This window comes from Anastrepha ludens, chromosome 6 (assembly GCF_028408465.1).
Source record: "Anastrepha ludens isolate Willacy chromosome 6, idAnaLude1.1, whole genome shotgun sequence".
In the NCBI taxonomy this organism is placed as follows: domain Eukaryota; kingdom Metazoa; phylum Arthropoda; class Insecta; order Diptera; family Tephritidae; genus Anastrepha; species Anastrepha ludens.
In genome coordinates this window covers 103,841,100-103,864,947 of record NC_071502.1, presented here as the reverse complement: position 1 = coordinate 103,864,947, position 23,848 = coordinate 103,841,100, and the positions used below count along the sequence as shown (strand labels likewise).

Genomic DNA, 23,848 nt, shown 5'->3' with positions numbered 1-23,848 from the left:
GAATATTAGGATGGTCTTTATATAACCAAACAAAATTTGTTCAACCTGTTATACTTTTATTCTATTCTAAAAGTACGTTTCTGTATGTAGTAATTAGCAATAAATCCACAAAAATTAATCTACCCGTTCACAGATGGCAGATTTGCTGCAAAATTAACAATCAGCTGCCAAGAATGTTTTCTGCCTAGTGCAGGACATTTACAAAAAATGTGTTCTGAATTTTCAGTGCCCATTTCACAGAATCCGCAGATGAAAGTATCAGAGAGGTCCATTTTGTTTAAGTGAATCTCAGGCTACAGTGGCCTGTAAAGTAACCAATTAGAAGTCTGAAGTATACTCAGCTAAGCGGAAGTCGCTTATCAGAAATTTCTCTGTCCGGTGTTAGGAATTGTTTCGCTTGTCGCTGAGCGATAGAGTTTCGCCAATGGGCGATAGAGCAGAGCCGACAGGGCCGGGCAATGTTTGCGAGGGAAGAGTTAAGAGCTTACCGTTACGCCAGATGATGTCCAATGGTATTATTTATCACGTTCATATAACTACATAACTCAAACTTTTACTAATATTAAAAAAAAATCACACGTTCGTTATTTAGGTGATAGCAGAGAACGGGGTTACTTTTCGAAAGTTGAGATATATGGTAAGAATTGGACATTAATGAGTATTTAACTTTGATGTACTAATGAGCCGTCGTAGCCGAATGCGTTGGGGCGTGACTACCATTCGGTAGTGCATAGGTACTTGAAACAGCAAAATGATAAAAAAAGTTTTTTTAATAGTGGTCACCCCTCGGCAGGCAATGGCAAACCTCCGAGTGTATTTCTGCCATGGAAAACAATTTGCCATTCGGAGTCGCTTAAAATTGTAGGTCCTTTCATTTGTGGAACAACATCAAGACGCACAGAAATGTATGCGCCTATTATTTATATAAAGGATGGTTAAATTTTAAGGGCCGATGTTGAATGTGAACCACACCTAAACGTCAACGACACCGTTGGACTTCTTTCTTTGGGGTTATTTGAAAGAAAAGGTGTACGTCGATAAGCCAGCAACAATTCAAGAGCTAAAGGATGAGATAATTTGGCACATTAACGGCATACAACCTCAATTATGTCTCAGCGTCATCGAAGATTTGGACCATCGGCGTCGAGGCCGCGGCGGCCATTTGGCCGATATTTTATTCCACACGTAATTGAGTCATTCCAATATTATCATAACAAAGAGAAATGACAATAATTTTCTAAAAAAATTGTATTTTATTCAAAATCCACACCGGCCCTTGAAACTTAACCACCCTTTATTTTTATAATGAGTCAATTTTTGAACCAGATCATCTAAAAGAAACTATTTCTATGAGCGTTTGCTCCTTATTGTAAATAGATGGTATACGCGAGAAAAAAGTTTGAGAACCTGTGGTATGGAGATCACATAAAATTAAAAACAAAGTCAAGTCGGCTGCCCTACTGGCGCTACCTTATTGATGGATCTCAATTCAAGGCATCAAAACGGAAGAAAAAACAAATCTGCTGTCCTAGTAACATCGCCTTGTATGAATTCGCCGTGAAGAGATCCCTAGGAATGGGAATATTTGAGCAAATAAATTAAAAATACTCTCATTGGAAAGTACTGCCATTTGCAACTAATTTAGGTTATACCTGGAATAGTTTACCTTGAATAACGTTTGCCGGCAGTGGAGCAAAATTGTTTAAAAACAACAATAACTCAATGTGTTGCTAAATGTGGGAGAACAAAAACATTAGAACCGTAAATATGGATCGCAAGAGCAACGGCAAATGCAGTTCAATGACATTAACTCACTTTAAGTGCAGAGGAATCTAGCTGGACTTGACGACAAAACAAAAAGTTCTTTAAACTAGTAAATTATTTGAAATTGGCGACACGAGTTTGCAACCGTGATTTGGTACAAGTGATGAAATTTCTTACTAAAATTAAACAAGACAAAAATGTTTTCATTAAGAAATTTGAAATTATTAAAATTATTTAAATATAGTCAATAATAAAAATTGTGTTTTGCTTCGAAGCTAATGGTGTGGGTAAGTAATTGCTAATAAGTGGAAGAAATGTGAAGATTTGTTGAGATAATAGCAGCTATTGCAGGTAGAGACGAAAAGAAATTAACGATGAAAAGCTTTTTTCCACAGTTGAATATATATATTTTTTTTAAATATATGTTTTTCAATTTATTGTTTTGTTTTAATGTTTTAAAACTATACAACAAAAAATGGGAAATAAGCTAAAAATCTATGCTATAGTTATAAAAAATATAAAAAAATTGAATTTCGTTCTAATATTAACTGAGTATTTTGAAATTATGAATTTTTCGTTGTTTTGTAGATTTTGCTCTAATTATAGCAGAGATTAACGGAAAATAAAAAACATTTTTGCCAAAATTGATACGCTAGTTGGTAATAAAAAGTGCTTTTATTGAAAATACACCGAAAAAATAATTTTGAATATTATTACAAAATATAAAAAATAATAGTACAAAAAATATAACACAAACTATAAATGCAGCCCATAGCCAAAATGATGCAATCCCAAAAATCATAGTAATAGAAACTTTTTTTTATATATATTTTTTATAAATGGTGTACGAACACCCTTTATGGTTGTTTGGCCGAGCTCGTCCTCCTATTTGTGGCGTGCGTCTTGATGTTGTTCCACAAATAGAGGGATCTACAGTTTTACGCCGACTCCGAGCGGCAGATATTTTTTATGAAGAGCTTTTTCATGGCAGAAATGCTCTCGGAGGTTTGCCATTGACTGCCGAAAGGCGATCGGTATTAGAAAAAAACTTTTTCTTTATTTTTGTCTTTCACCGAGATTCGAACCCTCGTTCTCTCTGAATTCCGAATGAAAACCTTAAGGTAGTAATAATGTAATGGTTTGTAGGATATCTCCTTCTGTCAATAACGATCTGTTGATTTGATTTTTTTTGTATTTGGAAATTACTTCCCTTAATAGTTTGTATATTCCTCCAACTTTTTAGTATATTTAAAAGAAGTGTTTTGATATTCCTGTTTTAACGCCTGTTTGAAGTCCTATTGGTTTCGAATTTCATTTTTTCGAATTTCACTTTTTCGCATTTCCCTATCTAAATTCGACCACCGATGCTCAATAACATTCAAACATGGCGATTACGCTGGGGTTTGAACAATATGCGGGCAATTCCAAATGAGCCGATTCTGAGTCCATTTATGCTTCGGGTCGTTGTCCTGATAGCAGCGAAAATTGAAACGAATGTTTAATTTTCCTCTCAGATATCCAAATATTTGTTTATTTATATATTTATCCATATTACTTTTAATAAAAGCCAAATTAAATTTCCGGTTTCTTCAGCTGACATCCATCCTTTTACCAGTAACTGTTTAACTATGCTGCGCTGATTTTGCGATTTTTCATTTGCTTTCGCGATCTTTATAGTGATTTCGTTCTATTTCACGCTCTTCAAGAGATACGACCCATTATAATTTCCCACACTCGACCACGATATTTTGTGCTAAATATGATTGTTTTATTCACAGGCACTAATATCTACCGGAATCCCTACCCGAATGAGTTGGTGCGTGACTACCATTCGTAAGGGCGTGGGTTCGAGTCTCCGTACGTGAAACAGCAAAATGATAGAAACATTTATTTTCTGCTGAAAGTTGTGGATTTGGTCAAATTTGGCCAATTTTGTTTAGTTATTTTGTGTTACGTGTTAGTCCATCTGTCAACGGCCTGCTTCTGGAATAGTAAGAAGATTTCTCTTTTGTGTACACCTTGGGGTCAGCCTATTTCTGTCGCTTCGGATTCATTATTGGAGGCTCCTTGTCTTGCCAGTTCTTCAGCTTTCCTTTCTATGTATTTTTTCATTTCCTTCTACATATGTACATATGTTCTATTTGGCCTCGTACCTAGATGAGAATGATGTCTGTCGTGCACGCTAAAGCATTAAGTTCTTCTTTGCATTGCGTGGCGATTTTTGAATTGGGTGTAGGTCACCTTAAAGCCAAGATGGCTGCTTGAATATCTCAAACAATTCATACTTTACATAGTTCTTGTGAATGGTTTTTAATTATCCTGTAAGCTTTTTTATGCTGAGAACTTCTGCTTGAAAAATACGATTCCAATTCCCCAGGCGAAAAGACTTGGAAGTGTCGACGCCTTTCGAATATACACCAATGACGTCGCCGCAATCCATCTTGAATCCGTTAGTGTAAAATGCAGTTGTATTTTCTTGTAATAATTGTACTAAAAATATCGAACTTTTCTGAACTTTTTTCAAATCAATTAATTAAGAGAGAAATGTAAAACCAAAATTCATACTAGGAATATTAAAAGATATTATACATATTTCTTTTTTGATCTCTTATAAAAGTGAGTTACGAAATATATGAGGTTTACTTGTAACATGACTTCTAAGGGACTTCCCCTTTTAGGTTAGTCAAAGTAACATATTACCTAACAATCGACCAAAACAGCTCGGCTATCGATTGTTAAGGGGTTATATACAGTTAGAAGGTCGAAAAAAGCGAATTTTACAGTATTTTTTCTAAGAAAACTTTTAAATTTATTGATCTAAAAATTTTTACACATATTATGTTATCTTTTAACTGTATTTTAAAACTTAGTACCAGCAAAAATATTTATTTGGAAGGGAGCTACAGCTGATCTCCGGGAGCTTCTCTCAAAAGAGACGTTTTGCGGTGACCCCTATATCTCTGAACTGGGTCCTCTGAAATTAAAAAACCAAACAGATTTTGTTAAAGTAATGTTAAATCTAGTAATTAATCGACGGAATAAGCAAAATAAATTTTTTGACAGAATGGCGGTTTCTCAAAAAAAAAAATCGATTTTTGATATGTATATAATAATAAAAAATATTTATCGGTGAGAAAAAACTTGGACTAATTACTAAAAAATATATTTAAGAAGCTTGTGTTAAAATTTGAGACTAACCCTTTTCGAATAATGTTGGTCACCGACTTTGAGAAAAACGCGTTTAAAGTTTGAAAAGCACATTCAAGCACCTTGAAATGCCTTTTCAAATTTGCGTGTAACTTCACAGGTATTTAATTTTCTGTGAGTATTCCTAAATATACATATGTATGTACGATAAGAAAAAAATAATAATAAAAAAAATTGATTTTTAGGAAATTCTAACTGTATATAACTCCTTAATATATAGATAGAAAAGATAACGATTTTCCAACCTTATATTCTTGTTGGTTGTTGAAACATTCATTAGACCAGTTATAGTAATTACTGAAACTTGTAAAATATAATTAAACACAAAAACTACATTTTATTAAAAAATTCCTATACTGTTTCTAGTCTAATCCCCTATCCAACTTAAAACCGCTTAGATTACACTTCCTCTTGGAATACAAATGTGACTTAACTGGCCATTTCGGCAACGTTTCGTTGCTATTCGTGAAAGAATCCAAGTCAGAGCAAGTAATTTGTACGAAACGACACAACAGCGGTTGCTTAAAACTGAATTTCTTTATAACTGTCTGGCCACCTAGGCTATGCAAACACCTTTTCTTCTTTTTAACAGCTATGACGTAATTTCAATTGTCTTCAAAGCATTGCCTTGTGTAAGCCCAAGGTAAGAATCTAAATGCAGAAAGCAACCTTATAATCTTCGAAAAATCGGTTAATTCGAAAAACATTTGAGCGCTTTTGGAATGCACGAATTTTGTTAACTCCGGAATCAAAGGTGTTTATTTCCTGCGTTAAAATTAAAATAGAGAATTGTGGACACGTATAACTTTACCATAATTAGGTTAAGCTTTATTTGATGCATTTTACACCGATTTGAAAATGAGGTAACAACTTAACATACATCAAATAGAAGTGTTCTGCTCCACACTACATATCGCGCAAAATGTTATTTCCATTGCTTTTAATGTTTCGCGCCGCCTGAAAGTATGCATTGAAAATTTTGAATAAACCTATTGGTGCATTTATAGTATTTTACTACAATAACAAGCATCATAAAGGGTATTGACCGGCCACGAGCATCACAAGTAACGACTTGAAATTGAAAATTTCCAGCTCCTTTCCAGTGCTGTCAACTTATGTTTACTGATGTCACTTGCTTCTCTATACGCCTATTGTCGAATCGGAGGGGCCTATTATTAAACAAAAAACTAACATTTCAAATTATTGATTTAACTTAGCACTTTTACAACTCGCAACTTTTCGTTAAACAATTTGCAAAAACTTATTTGGTTTCTCTAGCGCTAGTTTTTTTTATGCAATTGTTTACATTTGTACATACGCATGCGTACACACAGCGGATCAGCAGGATGTTCTATGAATTTCGTGTCCGAGAAAGACGAAACGAAAAAAAATGCGTTTGGATTATTCGGAACATTCAAACGAATAAGTAAACTGAAAAATGTATTTCGAATATTTGCGATGAATGAAGAAACACACCTATAATGTCAATATTGTAAAAAAAGAGTGAATATATGTACCTACCAGCGACGAGTTCTGAGCCAAAGCCATGGCGTGTCAATGACGTAGCAGTAGTAGGGCAAGAAAAACACTAAATTGTCCAACTTGAAATGTCAAATTTTGCAGGGGCGGGCATTTTGCTGTTGTTTGAATTCTCCACTCTGAAGAAGAGTACAGAAAGTGTAATCAAAATCAGGTCGCTAACAGCTCTCAGCGACTATAAAGGCTTCAAATGAGTTGCTGACGTAATTAAAGAAGTAGCAGCAATTTCTTTCATTTCATTCACTTCTCTCTCTGTTAAATATCCTAAAGCAAACAAAGTTTGACAGTTTAGATATCAAAGCAGCTTTCCGGCTGACACCTTTCTGCACATTTATATCAGCGATCGCCACTCGCAGTCGAACTGTCACGCATTCGAAACAGTCAAGCAAAGAGATTCTTATTTTTGTGGGCATTCCACGCAAACCATTTCATTTAAAATATGTTGTCGCTCGCTGTCTCTGTGCAAGTAAAGAATTGCCAGGACTACTAATTCTTATTGGGAAAGAGGATCAGGTAAAATGGAGGAAGTCATTCCTAGATTTACGGAAGCAACACGATCTAGAGGCGCATCTGGGAAAGTGGAGTTGATTTTAATTTAAACGGATTCTTGCTTTAGTTACAGTTATACGGATTTTTAGCAGGCATTTGGACCAGATCTTCCTCCTATTTGTGGCGTGCGACTTCATGTTGTACCACAAATGGAGCGAACTCCTACAGTTTTAAGCCGACTCCGAAAGATAAATAGTTTTTTATGTGGAGCTTTTTCATGGCAGAAATAAACTCGCAGTTTTGACATTGTCTGCCGAGGCGCGAACGCAATCAGAAACAACTTTTTCTATCACTTTGGTGTTTCATGCACGGAGATTCGAGCCTACGCACTACCGAATGGTAGTCCGCACCAACCTGTTCGGCTACGGCGGTCGCTAGCAAAACTTATCCATTATAAAAAAAGTCGAGTAATATTTAGTATAATGTCTATTGCTTTGAAAAAAAGGTTAAAAGGGGGCGATAGAGGGGTGTATCCCCATCATAAAACTGAAAATCGCACCCTCCGGAGGCTTATGGTTTTTAAGTAATTAATGTTAAAGTTCTGTAATTTAGCGAAAAGTTAGTGTTGCCATACACCTGAAAAAAAAACGAAGTTCGTATGCAGAGATGTTCAGTGGAGAGTTGATTGTAGAATTGCAGTATTTTTTGCTGTAATTTAATATTGAGAACTATTTTTGAAAATAAAAACATACAACTCATCGAAACTTAAAAACAATGATATTAAACGTATCACAAAAAATAATAAAGTAATTAAAAGCCAAAAATTACGGCGTATAAGTGTATTGTATTGCTTCGATCAATTTTACAAACTGCCTTTTATAAACAGATTTTCTCCACAAAAATCGATTATCATGTCTGCAAAACAAATAGGGGGGTCGTAGTTGTCTTTGTTAAAAAACTCGTTTCCTTTTAAAAAAATAGCCCTCATCAGTCCAACTTCGGCTGCGCAATACACAGTATTTTTGCGTAGAACTCCTTTCCGTGTTAAAACCATTGAATCCAAAAATAAAACGTCATATGCGTGTGTGTAGTAAGGAGGCACAATAACCCCCATCCCTATCATTAACACTAAACTCAAATACTTCATTTTTGTTCAAATTTTTGTTTTCATTTGCAGGCATACGGCAACACCATACTGTTGTCATTCCAATCTTCTTCTTATTCGCGTTTTAAATTGGAAAGTGATTGTATGGACAAATACATTTGCATTTAATTTTAAAGAAAACAATACGAATATAAAGATAAAAATAAGTAAAAACACGCGTGTGAGTGTATATTTAGTGAATTTTAGTGAAGTGTTAAAAAATATATAGAGCAATGTGCCAAATTATAGTGAAGTTCCCGAGGGCACTTTGAAGGCAAATAATTACGAAATTATTATTTCCCGAATAATTTGGAATTATAAAGATTGTTCCTTAACAACTCCCTAACAACTCTACCAAGTTTCATTAATAAATACATTATAGTTTGCCAAAAATTGCCCAATATACATTATTGTGAATCCCAGCCAAAATGTCTATGATTGAATTTTTTGTAATCAAACAACTTTATTTTTGGGTGAACCTGATCCAAAAATATTGTAATAAAATGGAAAATTTAGCAGCAAAAAGCGTGAGTATATGAAATCTATTTATGGTAGTTTCCTTGGACAGCAAACATTTTTTTTTTAAATCTCAGCTGATATGTCTTCTATCGGGTTTTGCAAGTGATGGTAAATTTTTTGTTCGTTAACTTTTTTTGCTTCTTCCGGTCCTTGGGAGAGAATTTTCTCTTGAGCTCTTGATTTTAACTGATGGTTAGTGGTGGCAAATTTAGTTACCGAACACACCTATTTGTGTATTCATAAAGACTTTTCCGTTTTTGACGTTCATTATTAATATTTCCAAAAATTTGCATTTAGAGAAATATTGGTAAATTTGGCACTAGCGAATGCTGCAAGAAAAAAGCTTTACAAGCACTTTTTGAAGTAAAGGCTGCGAAGTCGTCTAATGATGAATTATATAGAAAATAGATAGGTCCATCAAATCACTTAGCATTTGGATCCAATGGATTCGGAAAATAAAAAAACCTACAGAAACACTATAGTGGGCTACTTACCTTATGAAGCAGTTAACTTAAGAGAAAACTTAAAATTTTTAATTATATTCAATTTATTTAATGAAAATGTGTGATTTTTTCAATAACGTGTTTAAATTAACTTTGACTTGAAGCGGCAATGAATCTTCCGAGGCATCTCGAGAAAATTTGTTTGCGATGCACACAACGTAGCTCTTGACAGGATTATCTGAAACAATAAAATCTATAGGCGTTTGTTAAAGGAGATGTTTCTCGAGGTATCCCTGGAAGGAGTTTTTCTATTGATTTTTTAATTTTTCATGAAAACAATACTGGAATTTGTTTTTGTAAGAATAACAATTATTAAACCAAAACAAAACTTCCTGCTGAATTATGTGAAGAAACAATTAATCCAATCAATTTTGAATTATGGCGCACTTCTTCTTCTTGATTGGCGCGATAGCCGCTCAAGCGATTTTAGGCGAGCTTAACAAAGCGTGCCAATCGTTTCTTTCTCTTGACTTGGACACATAGAGGCCTTTCCTCTCCCTCTGCTACCACAAGCTGGTATCGCATTGAATACTTTCAGAGCTACTGGAGCGTTTGTATCCATTCGGACGACATGATCCAGCCAACGTAGCCGCTGGATCTTTATTCGCTGCGCTATGTCTATGTCGTCGTAAAGCTCATATAGCTCATTACTCCACCGCCTGCAATACTCGCCGTCACCAACGTACAAAGGTCCACAAATTTTCCACATTACCTTTCTCTTAAACCCTCCCAAGGATTGCTATGTTGTTCATGCATCTGCGTCATACAATAAGACGAGCATGATGAGAGACCTGAAAAAGTTTGTTCGTCGCGAAAGGACTTTACTACTCAATTGCCTAAAGCTCTTCGTCTGCTATAGGTGGTGGTTGGCCTCCGATAACAGCATGCAGGGATTAGGAGTTTAGGAAGTTGTTGGGAGTCTCCCGGTGAATGTCGTTTAGCGTCTGTCTATATACTGCCCAGTCCAGTAGTTGCAGTTGTGTTTTGTCCTATATGTCGTCGGCTTAGTCCAAAATAGCAGTTGTTGGCAAGATAATTCTCCATTGGATTTCAAAGCTAATATTACTCTCGGTATTAATGCTTAATAATCACACCAGTGCGGTTCCCGAAAACATCATTCAACTGTGCAACAGATTCACAGAGTAGTAAACAAAATTACAGACGATAAGAAGAAATATTGCACTGCCATGTATTTGAATATCGCGAAAGCTTTTGACAGAGTATGGCACAAAGGATTTCTACATATAAAAGCTAAGAAACATTTTACCACTTAACATATTATATTTGTTATCCTTAAAAGCTACATAACTGATAGCCACTTCTTCATAAAATACGACGACCGCTGGAGTACCTCAAGAAAGCATACTGGGCCCCATACTATACTTATGTATATACAAAGCAGATATACCAATTCCAACTTCTCTAGGATCAATGATAGCTACATTTGCAGACGATACCGTCTTAATGTCAGCTAACAACAATGAAAAAGCAGCAACTAAAACACTGCAAGATACGCTATCAGCTACAACACAATGGTTTGAAAAATGGGGCATTGAGGTCAATAAAGACAAAACACAACATGTAATATAAGCGAAAAGAAAATCTGCCAGACATCCAATCCAAATTAACGGAGAAGACTGAACTATGTCGGTAGACATAATAGCCTGATGCTAACATGGGTCCCGGGACACGTGGGTAACGAGACCTCTGACTCCTTAGCTTAGCCACTCCCCATCTGCAGCCATCAAAGCCACGGTTAGAAAATGGGTTTCTACAACCCACAAGCGAGCTTGGCTGGCTGAGAGAGGCAGTAGTGTAGAGACGCAAGTCTAGTACCGTGGACTTAATTAATGTCTAAGTGCTGCACTTGCTTGCACAACTGTCCCGACATAAAAATACACTCAAGTGCAAAATATTTAGGCATCACGACTGACTCAAACCTCACATGGAAACAACACATACTGAACAAGGGAAACGAGCTGCAAAACAAATTCCGACAACTCGACTGGCTACTAGGTAAACAATCAACCTTAAGCTTATTTAATAAACAAATGATATAATAGGTCTATTTATAAGTTCGTGCGGTTTTACAACAGATGGCGTAACTTGATTATTATTCCATCGATCCACATTTCCAAACATTCATTGGAGAGCTACTGTCGTAAGGCACAAACGTCAGTATAAGTTTTTTATTTGAAGCGTAAACAACAATATTTTTACCACACTTGAAAATGTCGAATTTCGTGCCAAATAATGTGTTTTTGCGGGGAATTCTTCTTCATTATTTTAATATGAAGAAAAAAGCAGCCGAAAGTCATCGTATCTTGGTGGAAGTTTATGGTGAGCATGCTCTATCTGAGCGAACGTGCCAGAAGTGGTTTGCACGCTTTAAAAGTGGTGATTTTGGCTTGGAAGACGAAGAACGCGAGGGTGCGCCGCCAAAGTTCATGGATACCGAATTGGAGGAATTGCTCGATCAAGATCCGGCTCAAACGCAAGAAGAGGTTGCAAAAACTTTGGGAGTTGATCAATCAACCATTTCCAAACATTTAAAAGCCATGGGAATGATCCGAAAGGTAGGCCATTGGGTGCCGTATGAATTGAAGCCAAGAGACGTTGAACGCCGTTTTATGGCATGCGAACAACTGCTTCAACGGCACAAAAGAAAGGGTTTTTTGCATCGAATTGTGACTGGCGATGAAAAGTGGGTCCATTACGACAATCCAAAACGTCGGGCAACGTATGGATACCCTGGCCATGCTTCAACATCGACGTCGGCGCAGAATATTCATGGCCTGAAGGTTATGCTGTGTATCTGGTGGGACCAGCTGGGTGTTGTGTATTATGAGCTACTGAAACCGAATGAAACGATTACGGGGGATGTCTACCGACGGCAATTGATGCGTTTGAGCCGAGCACTGCGAGAAAAACGGCCGCAATACGCCGATAGACACGACAAAGTTATTTTGCAACATGACAATGCTCGGCCACATGTTGCACAAGTGGTCAAAACATACTTAGAAACGCTCAAATGGGATGTCCTACCCCACCCGCCGTATAGTCCAGACCTTGCGCCATCCGATTACTATCTCTTCCGATCGATGCAACATGGCCTGGCTGACCAGCACTTCCGTAATTACGATGAAGTCAAAAAATGGATCGATTCGTGGATTGCGGCAAAACCGACCGAATTTTTCACAAAGGGAATCCGTGAATTGCCAGAAAGATGGGAAAAAGTAGTAGTAAGCGATGGACAATATTTTGAATATTAAATTTGTAACCATTTTACGTCAATAAAGTTTCAAATTTCGAAAAAAAACCGCACGAACTTATTCATAGTCCTATTATAAATCAATAATTAGAACGACATGGGCCTATGGACTAGAAATTTGGGGGACTGCCTGTAAATCAAACCTACAAATTATACAGAGAAGTTAATCTAAGATGCTAAGGACAATCACAAAGACAAATTGGCACATAAGAAATTACGATATTCACCGCGACCTCGGCATAGACACTGTCGCTGAAACAGTAAAAAGAAGCAGCAGTAAGCATATCTTGCGACTATTAGAGCACAAAAACTATGAAATGAGACTGATACCGGAAATGGAACTTCAACCAAGAAGACTAAAGCACAAAGCACTCACAGAACTTGCTTGTACTGTAATATAAATCAAATTATAGAAAACTATGTTGTGTTAGTAAAACTAACGGGTGATTTTTTAGCTATTATCTTTTTAAAAAGTTGGTTTTAACAGCTGACGCACGTTTCGTGATTTGTTTCACGGTCAAACATCTTCAGTGTGGTATATAATTTAACCATGAATCGTCTTACAAAGGAACAAAGCTTGGAAATAATTGAATTTTATTATAAAAATGTGTGTTCTGTTAAGAAAGTTTATCGCACGCTTCTTCCATTTTATGGTCAGTTTAATCGACCCACTGAAGCGGCTATTCGAGCTATTGTGACTAAATTTAGAACCAAATTTACATTATTGGACATCAAGCCACCAACACGCTTACGTAGAGTGCGAACTGAAGAAAATATCGCAGCTGTATCGGCCAGTGTTAATGATGACCATCAATTATCGATTGGCCTCTGTTACTCAACAACGTGGAAAATTTTGCGAAAGGATTTAGGTGTGAAGCCTTTCGAAATACAGCTGGTGCAATAATTGAAACCGAACGACCTACCGCAACGCAGAATTTTTGGTGAATGGGCTCTTGGAAAGTTGGCCGAAGATCCACTTTTTTATCGAAATATTGTGTTCAGCGACGAAGCACATTTTTGGATCAATGGGTACGTAAATAAGCAGAATTGTCGATTTTGGAGTGAAGATCAGCCAGAAGAAAGGTCACAGTTTGGTGCGGTTTATGGGCTGAAGGTATCATTGGACCGTTCTTCTTCAAAGATGCTGCGAATCGTAACGTAACTGTGAATGGTGAGCGCTAGCATGAAATAATATCCAACTTTTTTTTGCCCAAAATGCAAGAGCTTGACTTGCATGACGTAGTTTCAGCAAGACGGTGCCACATGCCACACAGCACGCGTAACAATGGACTTGTTGAGAGGCGAGTTCGGTGAACATTTTATTTCACGTTCTAGGTCCATATGGTTCAATATGGGCCATAAGAAATTGGAAGGGCCACCACGTCTACCGAAAAATGGGCGCAATGCGCGCAACGTTTGCATTAATGAACACTCATTTTGATAATAAAGTTTTATCATTTGAACGTGCTGTTCAATCGTGTAACTTGCCATGATGATTTGGCATAAACAACTGAATAACAAACAAAAGATTTGACAGATGTCACCAAAACAAAATGGCTGCCACGGGGCGCCAAAATCGACCCGCGCCAATTGAAACCCCCTATATATGTGAGATACCGGCCGAAGCATTGGAAAGGGTATGCCAAAATTGGACTAAGCGGATGGGCAATTTGAAACGCAGTCGCGGTGAACATTTGCATGAAATAATCTTCAAACATTAAATTATATAGACTGTACTATCGATTTAAATAAAAATTGCATGCATTTTTCGGAATGTTGTGTGTGTGTGTTTTTTTTTTAAAACTTTCCTATAGCTCTTAAAAAATCACCCTTTATAACTAAATACCACCAAAGACAATAATGTTCTCTTCCAAAGGAAAGGGACATTTTAACTCCAATTACATATTGTTAATATTAACAGATTGTAATGTATAAGGGAAATAATTAAAAAAATAATAATAATAATAATGGTGCTTCCGAAATAACCGCAGTCCCTCACTACTTCAAAGGTGTGGCGTACTCGGACTAAAATAACAAGTTTTAGAAAAACGTTTTAAAGCCGAACAGGGATAAGAAACCCGGCCGGTAGCAACTCTGCTCATAACTCGCCAATTTTGATCTAGTTGAATTTCGACACAATAGTTCTTGAAATATTTTAAATTTATTAAAAATATTTATTAAAATATTTTACTTAAAAAAGTACAAACAAAAATTTAAAAAAAGTTTAAATACCTTACCTTGCATTAGTAGCTGATAACGCTCTTGCGGTATTCGATATTAGCCCAATTGTAACCATTTTGGCTCCTTCACAAAGCCACTGAGCTTGAAATGAGTCTCGTCACTTTACATTATAATACAAACCTCCCTAACTTCAATCCTCTCCGACTCTGGAAGCTGTTTATGTTTTAAACTTGATTAGCTCTTACCAACAATAACATATCGCTAAAAAGCCAATTTAACTTATAAAGAATAGCTACTGTAACATAGTTCTATAAATCAATATACCTTATGATCAAAAAGTACCGGGAATATTTAATTTAAACGAACCGCACACGTGGGAACCGGTCCATATTTTTTCTTATGTTAGTAGGACTGTAAGACATCTGTCACATTTTAGCGCTGTCGGATCATTTGAAAGATGCTGTACGTCGCAAACGGCCGGGAATGTTAGCAAACAATTCTTGGATTTTGCATGATGATAACGCGCCAACGCATCGAGCCCAAATTGTGCTGGATTATTTGACCAAACACTAAGTAAATACCATCGCGCAAGCTCCGCATTCATCTGATATGGCGCCGTGCGAATTCTTTTTGTTTCTCAAGTTGAAGTTACCACTTCGTGGAAGGAGATTTCAGTCGGTAGAGGGGATCAAAGAGAATGCGACGAAGGAGCTGAACGCCATCCTTTCGTCGGCCTACCAGAGGTGCATGGAGGTCTGGGTAAAACATTGGCACATGTGTGTTTCTTCAAACGGGTCATACTTTGAAGGAGATAAAATAAAATTTGCATGAAATTTAACTATGTTTTGTATTATTTTCACATTCACGGTACTTTCTGATCGTAGGGTATCACTACATCTACTCCGGACCTCTTAAATGGTAATCACTTTTAACGCGATATTTATTTTAATAAAATTCACTGCAGTTAATGAAGTTTTGTTGTTTGTTAACAAATCCTATAAAAAGGAATATCACTGTGATAAGAACACAAAACAATCTTATCACAACGATAGTTCCTTTAATCGAATTTGGGAATCACCCCGAAGCTGTATGCATCCACTCAAAGAGCTTTCATCGGCGAAAGCAGCCACAACACTGTTTCTACCTTTATCTAGCAGTTAATTCACATTTCCTTCACATTTCCATTTCATTATTTTGCGCTGCTCAAGAGATTTCAATCGAAGAATCGATCATAAACTTCACGGAAATTTTCACTTGTTTTCACAAAGCTTTTTATTAAGTAAGTAATGCTTTTTATAAGAGGTTTAGATTGATTTATGATTGATGGATGAAGCATGGATTAGCAATAAAAATACTTCCAAGCTTTTGATATTCACAAAAATACGTTGTAGAACTTTTACAAACTCAATTAAAAGTATCGGACTGTGATATAATCATGAAATGGAAATATGTCACAGCGCCCGTACCTTTGATCGAATTTGTCACTCATAAGAAAGTTTCACGCCGGTAAAAAAAAGCGCTATAAATCATTTTTCTAAAGTTTCACAATATATTTCAAATTTCAAATTTGGGGTTGAGGATTTCGAGACAGCGAGCTCCAATGGCTATTTAGCTTTATGAAAAAAATATCATCACTAAAACTCAACAACCAGAGACGCCAGTTACTGCCAATATAACTAGTTAGTTTACGAGCCAAATTTTCCACTTTTTTTCACAAAATACTTACGCTGTTTAACTTTTAAAAATCACATTTTTGGCGTAGATTTTCGCACACTTTAATACTTTTTTGTTTCATAGTGCAATTTTTCCTACCCTAAATTGCGCAGCGATGATTAATGAAAATCAAAATGCGCAAAATGTGACTAAAAAATCGCACTCAGTAATTCTTTCTGGTATTGGAAAAAGGAAAAACAATCTGATATACTATATAAAAGGGAATATATCACAACGATCGCAATTTTATTCGAATTTGTCACTCACACGAAATTTTCACACTGCCCACAAAAATGCACTATAGAGCTTTCACAAACTCAGCAAAACAAAAAAAAACAACCATGCGATATAATCACGACCCTTATTTTACTCGAATTTGTTACGAATTTTTCACTCCAATCGTAAAAATGTGCTTTGAAGCTTTGACAGCCTCAATGTAAAAGTATGAGACTGTGATGTAATCATAAAAGAGGGAATATATCACAGCACCCGTACCTTTAATCGAATTTGTCACTCAGACGAAAGTTTCACATCATTCACAAAAGTGCACTGTAGATCTTTGGCAAACTCTATTGAAAAGTAAGAGACTGTGATTTAATCATAAAATAGAGAATATATCACAGTGCCCGTACCTTTAATCGAATTTGTGATGAAATTTGCACTCCAATCACCAAAATACGCTTCAAATCACTTTTAAGGCTTCACAAAATATTTCAAATTTCAAATTTGGCGTTGGGGATTTCGAGACAGCGAGCTCCGATGGTTGTTGAGCTTTATGAAAAAGAAATACCATCATCTAAAACTCATACAACCACAGAAGCTACTTACTTCCCATATACTCGTAGTTTAGGAGCCAAACTTTGCACTTTTTTCACAAAATACCCACGCATTATAGTTGCATTTATTTTAAAATTACAGCGCGAGTTTTCGATCTAGTCACTTTATATGCAATGGAAAATCTAGGCGACTAGTTCGACAATCGCTGTTTAATTTTAAAATCATATTTTCGGCGTAGATTTTCACACACTTTAATACATTTTAGATCACATTGTTTTAATTCTGTTGATATAGTGCAATTTTTCCTGTTACAAATTGCCCAGTGATAATAAATGAAAACAAAACTGGCCAAAATGTGACTAGAAAAACCGCACTCAGTAGTTCTTTCTGATGTTGCCTTTTGAACACCCCTTAATACTGCATACCACATTCGACAATATCAGATAAACTTACCTAATGATGCAGAGAGAGACTTTGTCTAGTGCCAGAGAGAGTAAGAATTAAAGCAAACACTGAATAAAGTAGGAGTATGCGCTTCATAATTTCTTTGGCTGGTGAAATATGATAGTTTTAAAATTTAACAAGACAACTCCGTGCTAAAGCGATCGTTTACTGCCAAGATCCTTTTTATAATGATCAACTTCCGCTTCTGATCTGCTATTTATGCAAAAACCGAAGGCAAGCACCAAGCACCAACGTCCTTGTGGCCGGATAAAGCCCAGTTTAAGTGAGCAGTAGTCAGTCTCCTAGCAAGTAAATCAACCGTTAAAGGCGATTGCCGGAAGGTAGAATTAGTAACCTTTGTGAAATTGCGAATTAGCATTAGCGTAAAATGTATTAAAATGTATACTAAAATCTGACTTAAGTTAATCTCCTTCAAGGTTATTATTTACGGATACTAGCAGAACATTGAAAATTAAAAATAAATCCTTCCTGGAAATCTCTAACATCATTTACACTTCTGGGAAGTCAGTAACGTGTTTATGCAGCTGCGACTGCAACCGTTAGTCAGTGTGTATTTATCAGGGTGCAAAATTAATCATCCCATTTTGGCGCAAAATTAATCACCCAATCTTTATTTTGAATAATTATTTTTATTAAATGGAAAGAAAATTACAATTTTGAAATGGAAAATGTATTTATCAGGGGGCAAAAATAATCACCCAATCTTGTTTTTGAATAATTTTTTTTATTAAACGGAAAAAAATTATAATTTTGAAATGGAAAATGTTTTTATCAGGGCGCAAAATTAATAATCGAATTTCATTTTTGAATAATTTTTAGTAATTTCAAAATATTGATGCTGGCAAACCTGCCTAGAAAAGGAAAGCACTCAGCTGGCACGGCTCTACGTAAAAAATCAACTCGCCGCAAATTTTGCGGTGATGAGTTTTCATTTATGTATATTGAACTCCCATATATTTGGACACTTTCAGCGTTTTATGCCGGTGGATAACTGAGGCACCTAACACCCCTCTCCTTTGGACCCAACCCAGCTTACTTTCTGGGCCTACCGTTAGATGGGATAGATGGTGAAGATGACGATCGGTGACTACATCGAATTGAGCTTGATAAATTGTTACAACTACAACAACATCAACAACTCAATTAGCCGAAAAAGCCTGTACGCATTAAACCAAGTACTGACATCTGGTTCCGACTAAACCCGTTTTAAGGTTTGGAAAATTTTCACGGAATTTTCGAATCCCATTTGCCATTTACAGTTCTCGGAAGTAATAGGTATGCCACAATTAGTCCGTTTTGCCGTATACAAACAAATCAGCTGTTTTCTATTGTATGTTGCCTGCATTGTTGTTATGCCTGAAAGTAGAGAATTGGACGTGTTTTGCCTGTTCCGGCAAGACGAGCGGTACACGAATTTGGCAACCATTGCACCAACATGTTGTACCATGAGTTGGACGGCTGTTTAGTATACCCGTTACAACGCGTTGTCCAAATTTATTATTCTAAATTTCGTGGTGATGAACATTTCGCAAAATTCAGGCTTGAAGTGAAATTTGTTCAATAATAATTATCTATTAATTGTGATTTTACTTTTTTCAATTTTTTTATATTTAAAAAAAAGTTAATTTTTTTTTAATTTGTTTTAATTTTCATGCAACCATTGGACCAACATGGAAATCGGTTGTACAACCATACTTAACATGATATAACCGTTGATCCAACTTGCAGAGGTTGATACAACGATTGGAGCGTGTGTACTTTGCATTAGTAAATAGGTATCATATGTATACCTGTATGTTTAGTACCTGCTTAGTTGATAACTAAGTCATAGAGAATTAGCTGCGAAACTCGTTTTTTCGTGAGAGCTTGATAGCTTTCGTCAATGATGCCACATCGAAGAAACATTAATTGGGTACTTTTTAAACTAAAATTGGAAATTTTGCAGTTTCTACACCACCTTTGAGGTATGCAAACGGCACGTAACCGAAGTTAGTATTGGGCCTCTATGGCCCACGTAAATATGAATATAAAACACAATTTAAAACAAAATAAACACAATCAATGTAAAATATGAAATGAGCAAAAAAATGTAAAATAAGATTTAAAGAAAATTATATTATTAGACACTATAAGATAAAAAAAATGAAGGTAAAAGACAAATTGTAAATAAATGTAGAAAATATAGCAATTTTTGCATATAACTGCAAAACAAAAAAATGAAAATAACGATTCACAAAGACAAAAATTCATTTTTATAACTTAAAAAATAGTTAGCAAAAGTATGTTAGCAAAATATCACAAATATACTTGCATATTTACAAAAAATCCAACAATCAGCTTTCAATACCAATAGCAACAAGTATGTCAATTTTTAACGCACTAACTTTAATATATACCTTTTTCGTTTTTATTTCCCCCTCCCATTTAACTATAAATTCTTCAAAATATGCAACTCGCGCCGTTAACGTAAAAACGAACTATCTTCGTCAGTGCGCCCTACTTCTGGCAACTCGCCATTTAACCTATTCGCTGTTCATTTGCTCAATATTGAAACGAGTCAATGGGCGCGCTCTCGCATAAAATGAGAGAGTTACATGCATACCTACTTATCTATGACTAAGTTTTAAACCGACTAGTGAGAATCGGACTTGCAATTCGTCTCGCTAAATTCTGGCCGAATTGTAGAACAATAGAAAAGATTGAACGCTTAAATCCTGTTACCTGTCGTTCAATATCGCATACTTAGTTAAAAGGTTTGATTATTTTTGGGAACAATAAATAAGCTGCATGGCCAATTGCATTTTTGTCTTTTTTTTGCTTTGTTTAGCTTTACCTGGATTTGCGAGCGGGGACAATTCTGGGAAGGAAGAAAACTGCATTAAGGAATTTTCGAGACCTCATGTTTGACATACATACATACCTACATATGTGCTTATACATACATATGTATGTATACTTATAGTATATTATATAGTATATAATGCAATCACGCATTCAATTCATATTGATTTGATACCGATGGGAAATATAAATTTTTCGATGGATTAATTTATCGAAAGTAATTAAAAAAGTTTTCTTTAACCAACAAATACCAAATTTATGTTGAAATCTGATGTTGTTCTCAATCTCAAAAAGTAGTGACCTTAAACATTTTTGGTAACTACAAATTTTTGTGCTTTTGATTAAGGAGAAGAATTACTTATTTATGTTATTTCTTTCACTCTGTAAAGATTTTTGGAAAACTATATATGTAAATATGTAAACTTTATAAATCTCTTAGGTAGTAAGGTGAAATGGTTGAAGTGCCAGTCTGGCACTCCTCAAGTAGAAGCGCAGTTTTGATATCATTATGAGACCTCCAACAGGCAGAGATTTACAGCCAGCCAGAGCTGTTGATAATTATTAATGGAGGAGATTGATTGGATTTAGGTTGGCGCACTGCCCCAGGCTGTCGAAGAAAGGAGCACCCAGTGGCCTTAATCGTCTAGCTACCAAACCCGGACATTTACAGAGAAAGTGCTCAACAGTCTCCTTCTCTGAAAGGTCGCCACAGCTTCTGCAATGGTGGTTAAATGGTAACCCTAGCTTTTCCGCGTGTGTGACGATCGTCCAGTGGCCGGTAAACACAGCTACGAGTTTGGAAATTGAATGGCGAGGAGTCCAAAGGACTTTCTGAGTCCTTCGTATATCTTATTGGGGCCAAAGGGTATTCGAAATAGCACATGAAGATATGGAGCTCCATCTTTCCTGAGAAATAAATCTTTTAAATTGAACAATTAAATTTATTTATTTAAAGATTGCAAACACTGAACTCAGGACTTGTCCTATCGCGTTATCGACTTTCTTACTAATGATTTCATGTAGGTATTTAATGGAAGATTATCATTATTTTTTTGTGCATTCGGTGATTCCAAGAATTATTTGTGCAAAACATTTTTCACTAACGTCATTTTTTTAGACCTAAAGCCATTAGAGTGTTTTGAACCATTTGTTGGAACTTTTATCTAGAAATAATTGCTCGCAGAAAGGGATGCTGCCAACTCAGAATGGGCTTCACATGCAAAAGCTCCCATTATCTGTTATAAAATTTGCTTATCTTTGAATAAATTCATTTCTTTACTATTATTATTATTACTATAATTTTGTTAAATAATTTATTTTAATCAAATTAATTTTAATAACTTTCGCTGTAAAATCGTGGAAAACCTTTTGCCATTGATAGAGTTTGATTTCCAGTACCAACTGCAAATCCAAAAAATCGATTAGCTTATAACTAATTTAATCAAAAAAAATTAAATTAAAACTAAGTTAGTAAGTAAAAAAGGTGAATTGAGTGTCTTAGGTAGCGCCAATAAAAACAGTTTATTTTTTTTTTGTTTGCGATTTTGACGTCAGACTTGTCAGCTCCTTTCCCAATACAAAACAAATCTACAAACCGAACAAAATAATCACAGAACGGCGGCGTAAAACTAGAAGCGTGGCGCATTCTGAGCAGCGGCGTCAAGGATGCAGGGCTCAGGCTTAACCTGAGCATTGACTCATACGTAACCATAAGAAGGATAGGCTACCGACTGAATTACCGTTTCAGCTCTGTCACCATGAAACTATGGATGCAGAAGGCTGCCGAGGACAAAGAAGCACAGCCGGAACCAATGGTTACGGAGGAGGGTAGCGAACCGTCAGCCAAAACGCTCCCTATGTCTACCATGCCAACCATGGTAGAAGTACATCCTGATAGAGAACCCAGGCAAGTCACTGGGCCAACAAAATCGAGACAAGTTACTAGACCAGCCCAACCCAGCATTAACTATTTTTGCATTACAGAGTTCTTCTCGTTGCGATCCAGGCACAGCTGCTAATGCACGAGACCCGCAGAGACGTCGACATATTTTGCGGGGTATAACAACACCGTTCCCCCAGATGAGGTACGGAGTTTTTAAGCTACTGCAACAGAAGGAAGCTAGCACTCCTAAAGAGATGCGATGCCAATGCGCATAATGAGAAATGGAGGAGAAGAGATGCGTCTCTATTTGAGTTTATTATAAGTTATGATGGCACTTCGCCCTCACATTCTTTTGTGGGCTCTACTCTTCACAGGGCCGCATCTAACGCTGGGGTTCCCTTATTAGACCTAAGATGGAGCTATGATGTGCTGAGCTTAATGCCTGTCTTCTGGCTGCAATTGGCCGAGAGGGTTTGGGTCCTATTGGTAACGAAGCCAACGCATCCGTTACTTCGTTCGCATTTGAGCAATAACATTAAATCAAATTGTAATAAAATTATAATAAAAAAGAAGCAAAACACAATTTGAAAATAAAAATGGATGAATTTTTATTTGTAAGAATTTGCAAGTGAGAAAAACAGCTGATTCCAAAGTAAAAATAAACTCGAATTTTAAAACTTGCGAATTGAGTCAAAGTTCTAAATTTAAATAAAAACTGTGATTAGAATGGAGAATGTAAGTAAATATGCTTTAGATACAATTTATAAAGTTCCTTTGAAGTGATATATTAAATAGGGATTGCAAATGGAATGTTCTTCATCTGACAGCGACGATGAAAGGGCACAAATTGTTGTGGACAAAATAAAATCCTGTGATGCTAAGAATTTTATTTGATTATTTTTTTTTTAATTTTATAATTTCTTACACTTGAAAATTGTTACAGGTTTTGAATTCATGTACTTTTTTTATATTTTTCTCTTTGAGAGCGCTTTCTCGGAAATAAAGTTACTTGATAATTTTTACATTTGTGAAACAACATCAAAACGCACACCACAAATAGAAGGAGGAGCTCGACCAAACACCCAAAGAGGGTGTACGCGCCATGTATATATAACAGGTGGCGCAAAATTAATCAATTTTGGAAAGATTTATAATATGTGCAAACATCGTCCTACGGCAATCATATTTGACACTTGTGAGCTAGACAGCTGCAGCATACAAACAGACAAGCAATGGAGCACGTAAGGGTCAAAATAAAAATTTCTGCCATTCCTAATAATTTTTTTTTTTTAGTAAAAAGTTGAATGGTTAATTTTGCGCCACTCTTTATATGTATATGCATATGTATAATTTTTCCATGAACAAACCTAATAATAATTATTAAGGGGATCAAAGTCTGGCACAAGAAAGTTTTTACTCTTAAAATATGTATACCATTCGATTGTTTTCCATAGAATTCGCTTTATGAAATTTCAATTAATTTGAGCAGCATTCGCTAGTGCCAAATTTACCAATATTTCTCTAAATGCAAATTTTTGGAAATATTAATAATG

At 35.9% G+C, this 23,848-nt stretch overlaps 1 long non-coding RNA gene across 1 annotated transcript; it reads left to right on the top strand.

Annotated features, from left to right (window-relative positions):
• Positions 1 to 1,110: 1,110 nt before the first annotated feature.
• On the top strand, positions 1,111 to 20,585 carry LOC128866694 (uncharacterized). Its single transcript, XR_008454947.1, has 3 exons — positions 1,111 to 2,051; positions 19,301 to 20,325; positions 20,400 to 20,585. It is a non-coding gene; the product is annotated as an uncharacterized LOC128866694 (long non-coding RNA).
• Positions 20,586 to 23,848: the final 3,263 nt, after the last annotated feature.